The following is an 8,816-nucleotide window of genomic DNA, read 5'->3' as shown; positions in this document are numbered from 1 at the left end:
TTAGGTGCGTTCGACTTCATGCAGCACTGCGCAGACCGATCGGCGGCTGACTTGAAGCAGTGCATGCCGGTTAGAAATTTAGTCCGACTTGAACCGGCGCTTACGCCACGTTACTGTCACGTGTGGCATCAAAGTACCGCGATATCGTTTCGAGAGCAGCCGGCTGACTCAGCTGGCGCAGCTTTTTCAGAGCGACTGCAGGAGTGCTAATGATGACACAGCTGTTTCACGATTGGCCAAATTCACCACATGATAACAATGATGTGTGTTTCTAACATCTTCAAATCCAATATTGCTCTTAAATCTGTGTTTTTAGAACAGTAAGAGCTTTTTTACTGTATTCGCAATGTTATATTGAGTCACGTTTATCATGAAAGCATATATACCCCCACTTTATTCGTTTTTAAATAGTATATATTTACGTTGAACTTTATTCTTGAATAGATGGCGCTGTATTAAGCAGTATAAAAAAGTGTTTCTGTTGCTCATGAAAACGTTTCTGAAACGTCTGTGTATTTGACAAATATTGTATTTTTTCACTTCATCTGTGATAGTATGCAAACACCGCGTGAGCGTCACTAACGGGAGCAGAAAGTGTCCGGCTTGACGTGTCCGTTTTCAACTCCGCCCCTGACTAAGCAAGCGGCTACTCTCGTTGATCGCCGTCTGTAGCCGTGCTTCAAGTCGAACGCACCTTATATGTAAGGTGGGAGGGGTTAGATCTGGATCCAACCACGCCCCCTGGATCTTGTGTTCTGCAGTGAGGACCATCTCTTCCCGTGGCGAGGGCGCGCGGCATAACCTAAAGATGATTTCTGTTGATTCACTGCGTGCAAAAATCAACGACAGTAAGCTAAATTAAAATTTTAAAATAAATCGATGGGTGTATGACAAATATCTATCTCTCTAGTGTTCATGTGGCTCAGTGGTAGAGCATTGCGTTAGCAGTGCAAAAGGTCGTGGGTTCAATTCGCAGGGAACTCACATACTGGTAAAAAATGTATAGCCTCAATGCACTGTAAGTCGTTTTGGATAAAAGCGTCTGCTAAATGCATTAATTAATTAATCTATCTATCATCTGTTGTAGTGAGTTTCTGTACAAGACTGCTCTCTAGTGGTCGTGTTCATTATATGACTGGCACATTTGCAGGCGTTTCAGAACCAGGAAATGTTTCAGTTCAGCGAAATCGAAACTAGACTGCTGCCGAACTGTTGTGAATGTCTCTCCACCTGTGAGTGCTTGCAGTAAAATGACAGAATCCAGTGTTTCTTTGGCTCAGGATCAGTTCAGCTGTTCAATCTGTCTGGATCTACTGAAGGATCCAGTGGCCATTCCCTGTGGACACAGTTACTGTATGAGCTGTATTACAGGCTGCTGGGATCAGGATGATCAGAAGGGAGTCTACAGCTGCCCTCAGTGCAGACAGACCTTCACTCCAAGACCTGTTTTAGGTAAAAACACCATGCTGGCTGAAGTGGAGAAAATCAAGAAGACAAAACTCCAAGCTGCTCGTCCTGCTCAATGTTTCGCTGGATCTGGAAATGTGGAGTGTGACATGTGTACTGGGGACAAAAACAAAGCCATCAAGTCCTGTCTGGTGTGTCTGGAATCTTACTGTCAAAATCATCTTGAACGTCATGAAGAATTTCACTCTGGAAAGCAACACAAAATGATTGATGCCAATGGACAACTGCAGGAGATGATCTGCCCTCAACATGATAAACTGCTGGAGATTTTCTGTCGTACTGATCAGCAGTGTATTTGTTATCTTTGCATGTTGGATGAACACAAAACCCATGTAACTGTATCAGCTGCAGCAGAGAGGACTGAGAAACAGGTATGAACTCAGAATGTATGCTACATCATGACTTCATAATCGCCTATCTCTACATAGTAAAAAGATCATTTTTAAAATAGTTCTCACTACGATCTCATGAGGCTTTAATTGTTTGTTGCATGCAGTAACATCTATCAGATTTATGGTTATTTGTTTTTCCTGCAGAGACAATTGGGTGAAATGCAGAGAAAATATCAGGAGAGAATCCAGGAGAGACAGAAGGAGCTTGAGAAGCTGAAAGAGGCTGTAGAGCAGGGGTGTCCAAACTATTCAATCTGAGGAGGAGAGACGCTGAGCTGGAGCAGCTTTCACACACAGAGCATCACATCCATTTCCTCCAGGTAACAGAGATCTGACAAACAGGTGGTCTTCAGGAAGGTAAGAGCATGTTGTACAGAGATTGTGTTTTCTATCAAATGTTTCTGTCTTTAGCTGGTGTTTCTATTGTGTCTTTGTGTCTGTATAGAGTTTCCAGTCTATCTCGGTTACTCATGGATCTACAGACTCGCCCAACATAACTGTCCGTTCTCGTCTCTCTTTTGATGATGTTGGTGAATCTGTCGCACATCTGAGAGAGAAACTGGAACATTTCTGCAGAGAGGAGATAGAAAAGATTCATGATAAAGGTAAAGCACTGATCATTCATTTACTCTCAGAAATAAGTGATGCATCACACAGTCTCATACAGCAGGCTGGAATAAAGTCTGGTTCATTCTGTCTTACTTAGTTTGAACTAGGGATGCTCCGATCCGCCTTTTTCGCCTCCGATACCGATTCCGATACCTAGGGTTCAGTATTGGGCGATACCGATCCGATACCAGTGAAGTTTTTTTTTTCCCATATTTAAATAAATGTAGAATTTATATATCTCTGTGTGTGGAACTGATAATCATTATTTCACAATCCACTAGATACAGACTACTTCATTATAAAGAAAAATAAAATAAACAAATATGAAAAAATATAGACCTATGTATATTTATAATCTATGACAAAAATTTATCATAAACTAGGTTAATGGATAATTTGGCAGCAAAAGTTATTCTAGAAAAATCAGTGCACAATAATTTTAGAAATCCAAACATTTAGTGAAAAAATATTTTGTGGGGAACAAATAAAAGTGTTGCACTAAATATGGTAAAATGTTACACATTGCTATTTGTATTATTATAAAATCCATTCATTAAAAACATTCATGAATGTATTTATATATAAGTATATACTATAAAATTAAAATACATTTCTTTTAAATGTATAGCATATTTTTTAATAAGGCAACAACATATGATAGATACGATAGGACAAAACAAACAGTGCAGCACGAACTGTTTTTATACAGTCAACCCTCAACGGACACCTTGGCAATTGAATCGCCATTGGCTAGTATATTTTTTTGTTTACTGGCCAGACTGAAATACTATACTATATATATATATATATAAGTTATGCCATTTTACAAACATATATAATGTTTGTAAAATGGTACAGCTTTTTAAATATCTGAAAGTACACTCTTAATATCAGTCAATCAAGCAGTCAAGCATTATAATATGATAATCAAGTATTATTTAATAATAGAAGTTTAGTAATTAGAATTAAAACTTGGTAACCATGAACTTAGGACTGGTGCTGGTGCTTTTTTTGGTCATTCAGTGTTCCTGTAAAAAAAAAAAACGAACAATAACACTGATAAGATATTATTATTATTATTATACGAATTCTACTAATAAGAAACTTTAAAGGCTGAACGAATGACTGACAGCCACAGCGGAGAAAAGAGTTTGTGTGAACTTTAATGTAAGGACTTAAATATTCATATGTAGCTCACATTAAGCTATCATATGGCTTCAGAAGTAACAGAATAATTCGTACAATCGGAAAAAAAAAAATTCTCGAATTTGGATCGGCTCTCTCTGACCGATACCCGATCTGAGAAAAATGGCACTATCGGAGCCGATACCCGATATGAATATCGGATCGGCGCATCCCTAGTTTGAACACAAGTGTTTAGCATAAAATATAATCATGACCACAATTATAGACAGGTGAGCACAAAAGTAGACACATATTCAATTAATAGCACAGTAGTCTCTGAACAGTTTTCAGACGACACAGAAGAAATGTGTTTATGTAACGGAGGCCACTGGTAGGCTGTGCAGTAAACCTCACTCTCCTGGCCTCAAGACACTAGCACTAGCAACTGACGCTAGAGGCCGTGATCTTTAGTGTCCTTTTTGTTACCACCCCTGCCTCCCATGCCGACTGTTGCTGGTTCGAGCTCCGCAGTCTGAGACAATGCATCATCTACTGTCGAAATACAAAATTGATTAAGATGTATGTATTAAACAACGTGTCTGTTGATTTCCATAGCAAAATATATTGAGATCATTCCCACCCCTGAATACAAGACAAGGAACGAGTTTCTACAGTGTAAGTTCCTAAACAAGCAAGCACACACTCACAAAACACACTTCTTCACATATTGATCTTCAAGATTTGCCACAATGAAAATCTCATCATCTGATATCAAGTCAGTCAAACGGTTTTCCATTCAATTTTGGTGCTATAAGTGATTGTCCTTTTGAATACTATACATAAAATGTCCCCACAAGTGACTGTGAGCTGATTGTTCAAACACTTCAGGCTAAATTTGGGCGTGACTTTTGAGGCAGAAGTTTAGAGAGAAGCATGTGGTTAGTGTCTAGAAACAGTTTGCAAAACACCTAACAATGTTCACAGCACCTTGTTTCATTTTTATTGTTTTAACACAATTGATTTGTTAATATTTTAAAATGAGATTTCTTATTTAGATGTAGATTGTGTTTTGTCTCCATCAGATTTTTTCCAGTTCAGAGTGGATTCAAACATGGTACATAAAAACCTCCGTCTGTCTAAGGGGAACAGAGTGATAAAATACACTTCTGAAAAACAGAGGTATCCTGATCATCCAGACAGATTTGACACTGTGGAGCAGGTGTTGTGTAGAGAGAGTGTGTGCGGATGCTGTTACTGGGAGGTTGAGTGGAGTGGTGAGGTGGAGATATCAGTGTCATTTAAGAGCATCAGCAGGAAGGAAAGGGGTGATTATAATGATGACAGTTTTGACCCATGTGAGTTTAGACGTGATGATCAGTCCTGGAGTTGGTTCTGCTCTGACTCTCGTTGCTCATTCTGGCACAATAACAGAAGGACTGCACTCCCTGTAGTCTCCAGCTCCTCTAGAATAGGAGTGTATGTGGATCACAGTGCAGGAACTCTGTCCTTCTACAGTGTCTCTGACACAATGACCCTCATTCGCAGAGTCCACACCACATTCACTCAGCCTCTCTATGCTGGGTTTGCGATTTATGGTGACTCAGTTGTGAAACTGTGTGAGATATAAAAATAGAGGATGCATACAGTAGACTGTGCAAACAATATTGCCAAACAGCTTTAATCAATAAATCAATATACTACAGCTGAACTTGTTATCAAAAACAATTTCATTAAATATTATTAGAGCTGAAATATTTAATCAGATTGATTTATTAATGGTTATAATAACCAATATGGCCTATTATCATTTGTGTAACAGACACTGTAAAATAAAATGTTTTCAGACAAGTTTGTTGCATTGTATTTCTTTCATCAAACATAGGGAATGAGGTACCAATATTATTAGAGAGAAAAACAATCTGTTTTGATGAGAAGGAACTGAATATCTTGCTAGCATTGTTTATCATGTAGCTGCACTGCACATTTTTACAAGATTTCACATTTTACTGGCATGATTCTAACATGTTTTAACACAATGCTAGCATGATTTATCATGTTGCAAACATGTTTCTAGTGAGTGTCAGCATAATACTAGTGCTTTAAAAGTGTTAACACATTAGTATAATTTTTCTAGCATGTTTTAGTAAGTGAACTTGCTAGCATGTTTTAACACACTCCTAGCATGATCCTAGCAAGTTTTAGCACTTTGGGTCTCACACTTATAAAGTTAATATGATATAATGCATACCTTTAGTTACTGCAATCTTACTACAAATACCACAGTTAAATTATGGTTACTCTGTAAGAATATATGAGACAAAGCAGTACAGAGGCAAAATTTCCTTGACAAAGTAATCATATTACATGTTAGCAACATGCTAAAACATATTAGAACATGCTAAAATGTGCTAGTAACATGCTAGAAACAATAAACATCAAACGTTAAACCTGGTGTTCTCAACTCTGGCTCTCGAGGTCCACTTTCCTGCAGAGTTTAGCTCCAACCCTAATCAAACACACCTGAACAAGCTATTCAACGTCTTCAGGATCACTGGAAAGTTACAGGCAAGTGAGTATGATCAAGGCTGAAGCTAAACTCTGCAGGAAAGTGGACCTCGAGGGCCAGTTGAGCTGCTTTAAACTGTATTTTAAAATGTCAGATTAAACAACATCAAAGTTTGTCCTGACAAACTTTACTTCTGTAGTTTCAATAAAGCTTAAATAGTTTTTATGGATGGATTAAAAGGATGGTTGATTGTTTTCCATGCATTTACAATTTTAATAATTAGGTTTTAAAACTCAGCTATTTGATGACTCTGTTTAACCTTTTAATGATGTTTCATAATAATAAAAGAAGTCCATTATGTGTATATTCTCTTTAAGTGTATTCCATTCAATTGTAAGTGCCAAGAATAGTGAACTTCACAGAGTATTTCACCATCCAAGAGAGATTCCAATCCTAAGGAAGAGTATTTGTTAAGTTTAAGGGGCACTGCAAATTTCACCAGGAACGAGAAACTACCATTAATTATATAAATGAACTTTGAACGGTGTTTATGATAATGTGAGGGAGCAAAGGTCGCTCATAAATTTCTTCATGTGTGTGGACTTTAGTCTAACCATTCCTACCTTTAGTGTGGTTTATTACCATCTTCTTGCTCAGTCTTGAAGTAAAATTCAGCAGGCTTATGTTATGCTTTTCTTTGTTTTTTAAAACTTCTATTCCTATGTTCTAGGCTGTTGAGTTGCTGTATGTATCTGTGTTTAGTAAAATGGCAGAATCCAGTATTTCAGTGGCTCAGGATTAGTTAAGCTGTTCAATCTGTCTGGATCTACTGAAAGATGCAGTGGCCCTTACCTGTGGACACAGTTACTGTATGAGCTGTATTACAGGCTGCTGGGATCAAAAGGGAGTCTACAGCTGCCCTCAGTGCAGACAGCCCTTCACTCCAAGACCTGTTTTAGGTAAAAACACCATGCTGGCTGAAGTGGTGGAGAAAATCAAGAAGACAAAACTCCAAGCTGCTCGTCTTTCTCAATGTTTCGCTGGATCTGGAAATGTGGAGTGTGACATGTGTACTGGGGACAAAAACAAAGCCGTCAAGTCCTGTCTGGTGTGTCTGGAATCTTACTGCCAAACCCATTTTGAACGTCATGAAGAATTTCACTCTGGAAAGCAACACAAAATGATTGATGCCAATGGACAACTGCAGGAGATGATCTGCCCTCAACATGATAAACTGCTGGAGATTTTCTGTCGTACTGATCAGCAGTGTATTTGTTATATGTGTATGGTAGATGAACACAAAGACCACAACACTGTATCAGCTGCAGCAGAGAGGACTGAGAAACAGGTATGAACTCAGTTATGCTGAATAATAAATGTCTCTTGATAATCACATAATGGGCACAAAATTGAAGATAATTTAAAAACAGTTCTTACTAGGGAAAGATAATGCAGTTTCTCTGCTTATTTTCTCTTTTTTTGAAACGGTTCTTTGTGACATTCTCTTCAAGGACACTAATGAATTGTATGTTGACTATATATTCTACAGAGACAACTGGAGGAGACACAGAACAAACCAGCTGAGAATCCAGGAGAGACAGAAGGAACTTGAGGAGCTGAGAGAGGCTGTAGAGTCTCACAAGGTGAGTTTTGAGCAGAAGAGCAGAGATCAGGAAAATGCTGCAGTGAGTCGAGCTGAAGGAAAACTGGAGCAACTGGAGCAGGAGATTGAAGATCTGTGGAGAGACGCTGAGCTAGAGCAACTTTCACACAGACAATCACATCCATTTCCTCCAGGTAACAGAGATCTGACAAACAGGACACTGGTCTTCAGGAAGGGAAGAGCATGTTGTACAGAGATTGTGTTTCTATCAAATGTTTCTGTGTCTTTAGCTGGTGTTTCTCTTGTGTCTTTGTGTCTGTGTAGAGTTTCCAGTCTCTCTCTGTTCCTCCTGGATCTACAAACTCACCCAGCATCACTGTTAGTTCTATTCCATCTTTTGATGATGTTGAAAAATCTGTGTCTCATCTGAGAGAGAAACAAGCATTTCTGCAGAGGAGATAGAAATGTTATCTGGTAGAGGTAAGCTTTACTTTTCCTGACATATATGATATCAAGTAGAAAGAATGTATACGTAAATAAAAAATGTTTTATAATTACAATTAATTTATATTATTTGACAATATTTACTATAACGTGTCTGTTGGTTTCCATAGTGAGAAACATCAACATCATTCCCATCTCTGAACCTGAGACCCGCGAGGAATTCCTCAAATGTAAGTCTCTATTAGAGTACATGTACATAAAGAGACAGACTTTAATTCTTATTACATTTCGTCAATCAGACTGAACTGTGCTGAACTCCACACAACACTCTTGATTTACACGAGATACATTTATACTGTTAATTTAGTCAAATTTTTTAACCCAAAGCAGGAATAATCACGATAACCAGTTTAATTACTGGGTTAGTTGAATGTCTGGTCACTTCTGTTAATCACTCACTGCTAGGTTCTGTTTTGGCAGAGACATGTTAATTAAAACTAACCTTTGGCAGCTTGTGATAGAGCTGCTAAAAAGAAAGGAAAATAAATAGAAATGTGAATTTACTTTTCAATTAAAAAATATTTGACTAACTATAATTTCTGCTGGTCAACTCCAAACACTCACAGACACACCAACATGTTATAATGTTGATAACAGTGAGGCAGATTTT

The 8,816-nt window shown here is 38.1% G+C and overlaps 2 pseudogenes; both read left to right on the top strand.

Moving 5' to 3' along the window:
- Positions 1–1,168: 1,168 nt before the first annotated feature.
- LOC107663345 (E3 ubiquitin/ISG15 ligase TRIM25-like) lies at positions 1,169–8,133 on the top strand (annotated as a pseudogene).
- Positions 6,866–7,453, top strand: LOC107663344 (E3 ubiquitin/ISG15 ligase TRIM25-like; annotated as a pseudogene).
- Positions 8,134–8,816: the final 683 nt, after the last annotated feature.

This window comes from Sinocyclocheilus anshuiensis, unplaced genomic scaffold (genome assembly GCF_001515605.1).
Source record: "Sinocyclocheilus anshuiensis isolate Anshui unplaced genomic scaffold, SAMN03320099.WGS_v1.1 scaffold2060, whole genome shotgun sequence".
Classification (NCBI taxonomy): Eukaryota; Metazoa; Chordata; class Actinopteri; order Cypriniformes; family Cyprinidae; genus Sinocyclocheilus; species Sinocyclocheilus anshuiensis.
Note: the sequence above shows the minus strand (reverse complement) of the source record. Positions and strands in the feature narration are given on the sequence as shown.